The sequence below is a fragment of the Protopterus annectens genome, chromosome 11.part0 (genome assembly GCF_019279795.1).
Source record: "Protopterus annectens isolate FY-2018-M chromosome 11.part0, PAN1.0, whole genome shotgun sequence".
In the NCBI taxonomy this organism is placed as follows: Eukaryota; Metazoa; Chordata; order Ceratodontiformes; family Protopteridae; genus Protopterus; species Protopterus annectens.
In genome coordinates this window covers 810,714,688-810,727,070 of record NC_056745.1, presented here as the reverse complement: position 1 = coordinate 810,727,070, position 12,383 = coordinate 810,714,688, and the positions used below count along the sequence as shown (strand labels likewise).

Genomic DNA, 12,383 nt, shown 5'->3' with positions numbered 1-12,383 from the left:
CCGAACTTCTTCATTCAGGCCTGTCCTACTCCTCCATCAAGATACATGCATCAGCTATTTCAGCAGAATACAGCTTTGATCCACCTGTTTTTTCGCACCCTTTGCTCAGGCAGTTCCTCAGAGGAATCAAGAATGTAAAACCTCCAAGGAAACCACCATTACCAGCTTGGGATTTAAACTTTGTGCTAGAAAAGTTGACACTATCACCCTTTGAACCAGCAGCAACAGCAGACCTACAACACCTGTCATGGAAAACTGCTTTCCTACTGGCAATAACTTCAGCAAGGAGGGTTTCAGAACTACAGGCCTTAATGGCAGTGCAACCCTTCCTAATCTTCCACCAAGATAGTGTCCATGAGGACTAATCCTACATTTATGCCCAAGGTGGTATCCAGAGTGTCTTTGAACCAGGCAATCCACCTACCTACCTTCTTTCCCAACCCACAAAACAGAGGGGAAAGAATACTGCATACCTTGGATGTACATAGACAGCTACGCTACTACTTGGACAGAACAAAAACAGCAGAAAGACTGACCAACTTTTGTAGCCTATGCAACAGGAAGGGAAGGAAAAGCTATTTCCAAACAGACAATCTCCAAATGGATAGGAAACTGCATACGATACTGTTACTCCTTCCATGGAAAACCAATTCCACAGAACATAAGACCTCATTCTACAAGGGCAACAGCCACTACCACAGCCTTCTTACGAGGAGTGGCAACCAAAGACATTATTGAGGCGGCTACTTGGACCTCTGTGCATACATTTGCCAAGCATTATAATTTGCCTCTATATTCCAGATCCCGAGCAGGGTTTGCCACTGCTGTACTGCAAGGGATCCTAAACACACCATAATCTACTTTTATCCTCCTCCCCTAGTTGGCTATGGTATTCTACCCACTTGTTATGACTGCAGATGCATCCATGAAGGACATAGTACAGTTTTGTACCTACCATAAATGTAGATGTCCGAACTGGATAGCATCTGCAGTCAGGATTACCCTCCCTCCTTCCCCTCTGTGGTACTCCTAGGGTGTTTACCCTCCTAATAGCTAGCTGTTGGGGGGAGTCTTTATGGTGTATTTGTTTGTATATATGTACATATATGCTTATTGTTGTGTTTACCTCTATCTATTTGGAAACATTGGCATCTATCCAAATTTTTAGCCTGCAAGAGGGCTACTGGCATCTGGGGCAAGAAACACTGAGGAAAATGGCGTCGGCTGATGCTTTTATACCCGAAGACCAACAGAGATGACGTCGGGTGGAGTGCGACATCAGCCGAAGCCAGACCCGGACTTTGGAATCCGGCCGACTGCAGGGCTGCCTGACGACAGGACAACCCACTTGTTATGACTGCAGATGCTATCCAGTTCGGACATCTACATTTATGGTAGGTACAAAACTGTACTTTACCCGTGGCATAACACGAGGGTCTCTAATTGCTCTGTACTGTTTGGAATCTATTTCTCAGAAGTCCAGGTGAATATAGACATTGTGTGGATTACCGAGTGTGTCGCTGTAAAAGAATGTTGGTTCTAGTGCTATTAGAATGCATTCTGTTCATGATGTCTGGCAATGCAGAGCCATCAATCTTTCTACTGGAACTAAAAAACAGTCATTGTGCTGGTATTTTGGTAACAATTGTACCAGCCCACCTACCCATTTAGCAAATTGCAATAAATAAACAAGCAAGCAAGAAAGCACATATAGACGAGCACTTCAGGCAATCCACCTCAGAAAACTTTGCAGTGACTTGCAAAGCTGTGTATATCAAGGGCATGGGTCTTGTCCACTAACCTAGGGCTGTGTATATCAAGAACATGGGTCATGTCCACTAATCTATAGATCTCCGGAATTAATTTTTGCCTGCCCTGAGCTTCCCATGTAATCAATGTCTTTTATATTAGCACTTCATGATCCACCATCAGAACCATGTCCCTTCCATGAAGCATTAATGGTGGCTAATCTAACTTAGTAATAAAATTGCAATTATTTCCTTGATCTGGTTATGGTACTAATAGCAGTTGCTTGAAACCGGTTAATATATGAAGAACAATTCAAAGAATATGTAATTATTCTAAAAGTAAATACAGCTCTTTTCCCAAAGTATGATAGTTGTCTAGTTAACCAACATGGCTGTTATAACATTGGAAAACAGTGACCTTTTTCAGTGAATAAATATTACACATGTATTTAACAATAATATTGTGTTTCCAAGAACTTGCCATCAAATGAAAACCAAAGCCAAAAATTTGCTAGACATTCCAGGGTCTATATTAGAAAACCGAACATTTCAAATGTCGAGTGTTCTAGTATCGACCCATTTTCAGCGAACGCTGAAAATACCGAAGAAACAGGAAACCAAATTCTTTCCTAGGGAAAGAATTTGGTTGCCCGTTTCTGTTGCTTCGGTATTTTCAGCGCTCTGGTGGAAAGTTACGGGTCGGGTTCAGGTAAGTGTGCGATTGTGTATACGTGTGGGTTAGGGTGGGTTAGGGCGTGGGTGAGGTGACTGTGCGATAGTGATGGACCTTAGGGTTTGGGTTAAGGTAAGTGGATAGTTAGTGGTGTATGTATAGTTCAGTGTAGGGTTAGGTGTAAGAGTTTAGGTGTATGTGTGTGGATTGCTGTTTGTTTGGTGTGCTTGTGTTGTGTGTATGTGTTTTGGAACAGCAAATTGTTTCCCTAGGAAAAAATTTGCTGTTCCGAATGTTCGTGTTTTGTATTTTCAATTGCTAGGGTTCGATATTAGAACACTCGACATTTTGAATGTCGGTGTTCTAATATAGACCCGAAATTCCATTATAACATACCCAAGTCCTACAAAATAGAAACTTGGAACCTGCTAAAGTCAATGACAAAAAGTCTCCTACCATGTCACTACCACAAATCCCACCAAAGTACCCTCTTGGAGCTCACAGAACATCTACCTCAGTTTGAGAAACTCTCCATTAGACCAGAACAATAATTGTGGATGAGAATGATCCATAAACTAATATGTCCAGCATTTTCACAATTCTCTCACCAAAACATCTCTCAAGCAAGCAGTTTCCTCTCCCATGAGTAACAAAATGTCTCTCTCTTGTCCTAACCAATGGCTTGTCCTGCTTCCTGTCTCTTACTCTCTGGTCAGTTCTGGCTACTTAGTTCTATTGCTGTGTGTGTGTGTTATATCTCTACATCCTATCTATACATATCTGTGACCTATAACCTGTACAATTCAATTGAAAAATAATTGAACTTAGGGGGTACTGTCAGTATTGTAATTTGCAGGGACTTCCCCTTTGCCAAGGGGATAATAATGCACTTTTTTGTGTTTAGCTTTAGTCCATTGCTTTGGCACCAGTCATTTGTCTGTGTTAGGCCCTTTTGTAATATGTTAATGTCATTTGGGGACTCTGTGATTGTGCCCAGTTTGCAGTCATCAGCAAACCTGGTTAGTCAAAAGCCATCTACTTTCATACTATTACTTTAAATTAAAAATATCCTGTAAATTCTCATATGTTTTAATAGACATGCAAACAAACAAAATAATCAGTCAATAAATGTATACACGAAATAGTTCACTAGATAAGTTTAAATTGTTCATACCTTGACAGTTCAGTGTATTATATTTAAAAATCAGGCATGCTTATCATTTTAAAAGGACATTTGTTGTTACACATAGCAATAACTCAGAATGTGTGACCTTAGCACTTAGCCACAGACAGCGACCACCACCCCCTTCTTCTGAAGAATGCCATGACAAATATATGTACTGTCTCTGCCTGACTCATTGTCCAAAGAATTTGCCCCAGATTATCTTTATCAAAGTAAATAACATATAATAGGGGAGTGTAAAGATCATACAGCACTATCCTTGAGATGCTAGCTATCTACATTCTATTCCTTGGTGAGGTCATCAGATAAATGCATAAATGCACTTTTTTGTCTGTCATCTGTAAGAGCTCTTGTTCTCTCTTTTCGGACCTTTCTGACCATTTTGCCATGGCTGTCAGAATTATTGTCATTCTACATCCTCCCATCAGTGTAGTGCCCCTTGAAACCAACAAAAGAATCACAGAGCTTTGCTGGATGTGCCTCCATTCTTGAGATACAGGGTTCTTTGCTTTATAGAATGGCAGTACCAGCTTAATTATGCACCTTAATTTTGATAATGCCAGATGTTCATCGTGTTACACTGCTGCAGTCATTACACTTTGGTTATCCTGCTGTCAAGGCGGTCCCGCAGTCGGCCCGAGTTCCAAAGTCTTGGTCCGGCGTCGGTTGCTGTAGCTTCTTCCCTGACGTCAGTGCGCCAGGGGCATATAAGATGCAGCCGATGCCATTTTCTTCAGTCTTTCTTGCCACGCGGTGCCCGATGCAAAAGCAGTTCGCAAGTGCCGGTCGGCCGACTCCTGAGATTTTCATTCCGAATCCAGAGCCGAAGTCTTCTACAAAGCTAAGTACCTGTTGGGGAAACTTTTTCTTGCCTCAGACCAATGTCAGTAAAAGTTAATAGTTGTATTTCTTGTGGGAAGCAAATACCTTATAAGGATTTCCATTCCTATTGTATCCCATGCCTAGGCCCAGACCACAACGTCACAGGTTGTCTGTTTTGTGCTAGGTTTAACAAGCGCACTGTTAAACGTCGGTTTGATTTTGCCCGACATTATTTTAGCAGAAAATTCAATTACACCATGCCGTTGGAACTACCAACGACCGGGTTGCACAAAAAACACAAAGACAAAGACAGGCATCCGAGGCCCAAAACTGATGACGAAGCCTCTTCTAGGCCAGTCGCCGGTTCTCCAGTTTTCAGCGAGGTGCCTTCGCAGCCCCTGACAACCGCTACTTTGGAACCACAGGCCGCCTCTGATTCCCACGTGGAGATGGCTGGGCCTTCGGATACATCAGACTTTCAGCCTACAGAGACTAACCCTTCAGAGGGATCCGGAGTAGCCGAACAACCCGCAGCTTCAGAGGGTGTTTTCAGGCCTACTCAGTTAACCATTAAATATTCTGTTAAACCCAAAACAAAGAAACAACTTCAGCATTCACCAGGACAGGCCTCCATGCCTAAGAAACAGATGCTCAAAATGGCCGAAGACCTAATTACTCTGATGAGGGGGTCCCACCCTCCACCTGATAAAAGGCCTAGACAGGATGCAGACTATGACTCATCCGACCAGGTGTCCATCTCCTCAGACTCATCCTCAGACCAAGGATACTCTTTACCCCCTTGTGAGGATTCTGATGCTGAGGAATCTATTCCTTCAGCCTCTCTACCAGAGGACTACTCCTTTGGGGAAACCTTACATACATGCGGGAGCATTTCCATTGGGAGGGCCAGGATTACTCAGAATCCAAGAAAAGGCTCAGATATTTTCTTTTATTACCGCAGCACAGACCCCTTACTATTCTGCCAGTGTTAGATATTGTGGATGATGTTTATTCTGAATCCAGTTTAAATCCTGATTCTTTACCTCCTGCTCCAGTTAAGCCAGACAGATACTACAGAGTCCCTGACTCGCACATATTCCTTTATAAAAGCCCTGTTGCTGACCCTGTAACTATTCCCCAGGGTCCCAAAGGGGTAAAGGCCTCTACAGCAAAAAATCCAGTCCCCTCTGACAGAGATTCCAGAGCATTAGACAGATGGTGGAAGAAAGTGTATACGTCTATACGTCTGCAACTTTAGCAATGAGAGCCTTAAATTGCCAGTTTCACATGCTTAAATACCAGCAATATTTGCTGTCTTAGTTGAAACAAAAAATGCTTCCAAATTCAGATCTTCCTAATTATAAGGAATTGCAGGATTTATTGCATGCAGCTGAACAAGTGGGAAAACATACTTTGCAATGTGGTTTTGATTCCTTGGAGGCCTCCTGTAGAGCAGCAGTTACAGGGTCTGTCATTAGAAGACATGCTTGGTTAAAAGAGCAGACATTACCAGATCATGTTAAAGCAAAATTATTAGATGCACCTTTGCAGCAGGATGTTTTATTTGGAGTTAAGGCAGAAGAGGTATTAAAGAAAATGGAGAATAAGGCAAAATCTATGCAAACGGTGAAGGATTTCTTACGGGTTCAGCCTCCTAGTTTTAGCAGAAATTGGCCAACAAAAAATTGGTCCTTTCCAGTTTCAGACAGACGTCCTAGAGGCAGAGGTCAACCGCAAGGTACTTACAGGACTCTACAATGGGGTGCTTCAACTCAGAAAGAAGGGGAAGACAGGCCTCAACCTTATAAAAAAAAAAGCCCCAATGACTTCCCACTACAGCTGCCAAACATCTCTCTCTTGGCAGCCCCCTTGGGGGGGGGAACTGGCACTTTTCAGTCACAATTTGCAAATGATCACCAAAGACAAATGGGTTCTCAATATTGTATTTCAAGGTTACGGGTTCCACTTTCACACTCTGCCAAGGTTAAAAGGATTGCCAAATCTGCCACCAAATCAATGGGCAGAGGCTCAAAGATAAATTACAACACTCATGGACATGAGAGCTATTCAAAAGGTACCAAAACAGGAACAAGGACACAGATTTTACTTGACTCTTTCTGGTTCCCAGAAAGGACAAAGCCTGGAGGCCCATTCTGGGTCTTTCTTCTCTAAATACTTACCTGGACGTTCCAAAATTCAAAATGTTGACACTACAGCAGCTTCTTCCCATGCTGGGCAAGAAAGCTTGGCTCATAACTTTGGACCTCAAGGAGGCATACCTGCATGTCCCTATCAGACAAAATTGCAGAAGATACCTCAGATTCTTAGCAAGTTCAATGCATTACCAATTCTCTGCACTGCCCTTTGGCTTATCTACTGCACCCAGGGTCTTTACAAAATGCCTGGCACCAGTAATTGCATTTTGCAGACAAAAAGGAATTCAAATATACCCATACTTAGATGACTGCCTTATTCAAGCAGAGAGCAAAGACATTCTTCTAAAGCACCTGGCGTTTGTAGAAAGACTGCTAATTTGCTTAGGGTACACAGTAAACGAAAAGAAATCAAAACTAGTGCCCTCACAAGAGATAATATTCCTGGGTGCCAGCTTAAATACAACGGCCCAGATGGCATATCTCACGCCAGACAAGCAAGGACAACTGACTCAATATTTCCAATTGATGGCAACAAAAATCCAACTAATTCCTACTAATTCCATATGCCAAACTGCATATGAGGAAACTACAATGCTACCTAAAGAGTGTCTGGTCTCAACACTGTCACAGTTTGGAAACAGTAATACCACTTATTCCTTGCCTTCAACAGGAGTTTCGATGGTGGGCTCAAGCCTGTCACCTCAACAAGGGACAGCCTTTCACTCCACCCACAGCCAGGCAAACACTGACAACAGATTCTTCGGATTACGCCTGAGGAGCACACATGGCAGGAAAATGTATTCAGGGCAGGTGGACCGCAGAACAAAGGCACCTTCACATCAATCAAAAAGAGATGCTAGCTGTACAAAATGCTCTTATAGCTTTCAAGGACCTTCTGCATCCAGGACAACTACTACTAAAGACAGATAACACCACAGTTATATTGTACATAAACAAGCAAGGGGGCACACATTCATATCCCCTCTTCAGACAAGCCATGACCTTGTGGAACACAGCTATAACCTATCAAGTTCATCTGCAAGCACAGTTCCTGCCAGGAGAGAAAAACACACTGGCAGACGACTTTAAGCAGAAACATCATGGATCCGCAAGAGTGGAAATTACATCCACAAATGTTCAGGATGATAACACAGAAATGGGGGAGCCCAGACATATATCTGCTCGCATCCCCAATGAATTACCAGCTACAGAAATTCTGCACAAGGACTTATCACCCACAAGCACGCAAAGTGGATGCCCTCTCATTCAGCTGGAAAAATCTACAAGTATACGCTTTCCCACCAATACCTCTCCTTTCAAAGGTACTCATAAAAGCCAAACAAGAAAGGCCAAAGATGATCCTGATTGCCCCAGACTGGCCACACCAGCACTGGTACCCAATCTTAAAGAACTTAGCACAAGGACCACCATGGATTTTGCCTCAAATCTCTCAACTTCTGACTCGGCAAAACAATCAGATACTTCACAGCCAGCTCAAGACTTTAAACCTGGCTGCATGGCAGATTGCTTAGTCAAGCAAACAATGCCGCTCTCCAAAGCTGTTATGGATGTCATTATGGAGGCCAGAAGGCCTAGCACTAGGAAAGCCTATTCGGATAAATGGAAGAGATTCTGTGCCTGGAACCAGGCTCACAGCCTTGATCCTCTTGTCCCAAACATTCCTCAGATTCTACAGTACTTGACTGAGATGCTGGACAAAGGCCTGTCCTTTTCATCCATTAAGATCCATGCCTCTGTCATCTCTGCTCATTACAACACAGATCCACCAATTTTTTCCCATCCTTTGCTAAAACAGTACCTGAGAGGGGCTAAAAACATAAGACCGCCCCGTAGAGCACCAACTCCAACTTGGGACCTCAACTTCGTCTTGGAAAAATTAACTTTACCTCCTTTTGAGCCAGCTAACTCAGCAGACTTAAAATATGTCTCTTGGAAAACTGCTCTGCTCCTGGCAATTACCTCAGCTCGAAGAGTTTCAGAATTACAGGCACTAATGGCAGTGGAACCTTTCATCTTCATTTTCCACCAAGACAGGGTATCTTTAAGAATAAACCCTACCTTTATGCCAAAGGTGGTATCAAGTGTGGCTCTAAACCAAACTATTCACTTGCCAACTTTTTATCCAAATCCACAGAACAAAGGGGAGAGAGACTACTGCATTCCTTGGACATACACAGGCAGTTACACTTCTACTTGGACAAAACAAAAGCTTTCAGGAAAACTGAGCAATTATTTGTTGCATATGCTGCAGGAACACAGGGAAAAGCCATTTCAAAACAGACCATTTCAAAATGGATAGGACATTGTATACGTTTCTGCTGTACACACCATGGGAAAACTGCACCTAACAGCATTAGGTCTCATTCCACCAGGGCAACAGCCACTTCAACTGCCTACCTCAGAGGAGTACCTACCAAGGACATTTTGGAAGCAGCGACTTGGAGTTCTGTACATACCTTCACCAAACATTATCATCTGCCTCTTTACTCTAAATCCAGAGCTGGCTTTGCCACTGCAGTTCTGCAGAGCCTTATAGCCACCCCTAATGCCTTATAGAACCAGCCACCCTACCTCAGCTTTGGGATTCTACCCAAGTGTAATGACTGCAGCAGTGTAACACGATGAACATAATACAGTTTTGTACCTACCATAAATGTAGATGTTCGAGTGTATATACTGCTGCAGTCCAGGTTACCCTCCCTCCTTCCCCTCTTACTTGTTGGTACTTACCCTAGTATTCTACCATTTGCTACCTATGGGGAGTATTTGCTGGTAACAAAGTATTTGTTTGCTTTTCTTATGTATGTTTTATTAGCAATTTGCATTGCCTACCTTTTTGGGGGCACCTGACATCTGCAGCAAGAAAAACTGAAGAAAATGGCGTCGGCTGCATTTTATATGCCCCTGGCACACTGACGTCAGGGAAGAAGCGTCAGCAACCGACGCCGGACCAAGACTTTGGTACTCGGGCCGACTGCGGGACCGCCTGACGGCAGGATAACCCAAGTGTAATGACTACAGCAGTGTATACACTCGAACATCTACATTTATGGTAGGTACAAAACTGTACTTTTTTATTACATCCGCAAGTTATCACTCATTTATTTTGCAATACGCTACTTATCCTTTCAAACAGCAAAAACATACATAAGTAGACCTAAGGCTCTTGCTCCTCTGTCCTTTTAAATTGTGCAGGCAGAAATACTTAAAATCAATGGTGAATTTCTGAAACCTGAAATGCAAAACTGGATATAATTTTAGCTGTGAGGAGTGCAACAGCTGTTGTGAAACCATACATGTTATTTAGTAAGAACAGGAAACAATCTTTCACTAGAAAACACAAAAACATTTTAAACAAATTTTGGCTAAACATGCAGAAGGCACTCAGTGGCATGTCCGAGCACATTTCAAGGTTAACTCTCGTACGACGAAAAATAGTTACCGGGTAAATATGCACGGTAAAACCAAGGCTGTACGATTATTCTGCCGAGTCTATGCACGAAATACTACACCTGCCTACTACTTTTGACATTTTGTATGATACATATTGTCAATATCTACTACTCTAACTCCCCCAAGTTCACATGCAAGAGACACTGTATCCACATGGTACTGTCCAAATGTTCCGGTGAAAGCAAATGTGAGATTACTTTCGGTGAAAGGGCAGTTCACTGTACTATGTTGTAATTTTAATGCCACCACTTGTTTGATTTATATCCCTCATAAAACGGATGATTTCTCTGGCGTCCATTTCAATTGCTGTGCTTAAGAATTCTCAACAAGCCAAAAATTACTGTGGGTTAGGGTGGGTGTAGGTTAACCGGTAACAGTATACAACACTCAGCCGCATAAAAGAAAGTATATCCCCTAACATGTTGAGCTAATCTTCCTTGTCCAGGTGCTGACAGAACAAAATAGAAAGAAATATGTTGGAACTGCAACACAAAGTGGAAATCGTGGAATGTATTTGGGGGAGGAGCCTGCACCACAACAAAATGGTTCACAGCCCGAAAATCAATATCACATAAAATAAGGGATTTTGCTGCTTCTTTTTATTGTCCATGGTAGTTTCTGCTGAAAACTAAAAAAAACTATGAAAGACGTAATTGAAACGGGGTCAACAGGCTAGTACACTTAACCGGTGAACAAACGGAAATAAAATAAATACACATGAGCTAACTAAATTAGGACAATGGAAACTTACAACTGGGGGTGGTGGAGTTATGCAAGCAGTGGCTTGGATTGTAAGAATCCAATTGGCTGCCACCGCTTGATTGAGGAAATGCAGACAGAGCTGGCTTTGCTGGAATCCGGAAAAAAGACGGAACATTCAAAGCCGATTTTGTCAAAAAGTCCAATAGGACTATCAGGTAACTCCACTATAAATCTTAAGTTGTGAAGGTAACTAACAACGTTCAGTTACTTTTTCATCTTATTTTTCACCTATTGCGTGCATTTACAGGCTGTAAACTTACTTGCGCTGTAGGAAGGCACTCTGGGGTTAATATGATAGATTTCCTATCGTCGCATAGCATGCTTGGAATTAAGCACAGAGGCGCCATGGGACGTTACTCGGGGTTAATGAGTTAACTAATCAAAAATTGTTACTTGTAGACCAGACCTGCAGGCTTTGCCTGTTCTCTTTTAGGTAAGACTTGCAAATAACACAACACAACCTTACTTGCAAATAACACAACACAACCTTCACCTCCTCAAATTTCTCAAACCACAACTGGAATCCAAATGTTTTCCTTATTACTTTGTAAAATAAATGGAGACCATGTAATAAAAAACAGGAATAATTTATTCTAGTGCCTCGGTGTTACCACCTTCATGGATATAAAAAACTCCAAAAAAAACTGTTTGTACTCTATCCTTAATTACATTTCATTAGTCATTTAAACAAACAATTAACTCTTTAAAGCAAACATTTCCAAATCATTTCATTATTTAAACCTTTGGGAATTAATGTATTATATTTTAAAATATAAATACTTTCCTTGTACAGTAATTTTTGTTTTAATATATCATCTGTAATATCTGTGCATTCTATCTTTTCCAAAATAGTACCATGTAATAAATTAGCATCACTTTCATGAAACTTTTTAAAATGTAAAGCAATAGATTTTTCTTCCCTACAGTTTTTTATGTCCCTTAAATGTAATTAAGGATAGAGTACAAAAGGTATATATTTTTTTTGTAGTTTTTTTATTCCATGAAGGTGGTAACACCGAGGCGTTAGAATAAATTATCCCCGTTTTTTATTACGTGGTCTCCATTTATTTTACAAAGTTATAAGGAAAACATTTGGATTCCAGTTGTGGTTCAAGACTTGCAGATAAGTTACAATTGGTTAAAGAGCTGGGGGGGGGGTGACTCCCCCTTAGGAAAGTTCAGAGTGGCAGGAGTGGGAAAAATCCACTCATTGTTACAAGTCCTCCAGTTAGTTAAGGGCATGGTAATTGGGCTGGTTGGCACAGCTGTCTGAATATAGTGCAAGTACAGAAGAACCAAGTGCACATTTGAATTAAAAAAAAAAAAAAAAAAAAAAAAAAGTGAACCTCAAGATTTGGCAATGAGAGCAGTAAGTATCGCTCTTGTCTTACAGCTTCAAGTCAGAGAGGTGGCCAAAATATCTTGGCTCATTCTTTGCGCTTAATTTTCTCCTAGCTGGGTGGAAGGTTTGCGTAATGGTTAAGGTGTTTGCAGGTGGAGGGTTTGATTATCACCCAAGGTAATTGGCCCATAAGGACAATTAACCTAGTACTAATCTCTGAATT

At 41.7% G+C, this 12,383-nt stretch overlaps 1 protein-coding gene across 1 annotated transcript in view; it reads left to right on the top strand.

Moving 5' to 3' along the window:
- The window catches only part of AEBP2 (AE binding protein 2), a gene marked incomplete in the record, with an annotated part of 407,327 nt that overhangs the window by 329,602 nt on the left and 65,342 nt on the right, over positions 1-12,383 (top strand).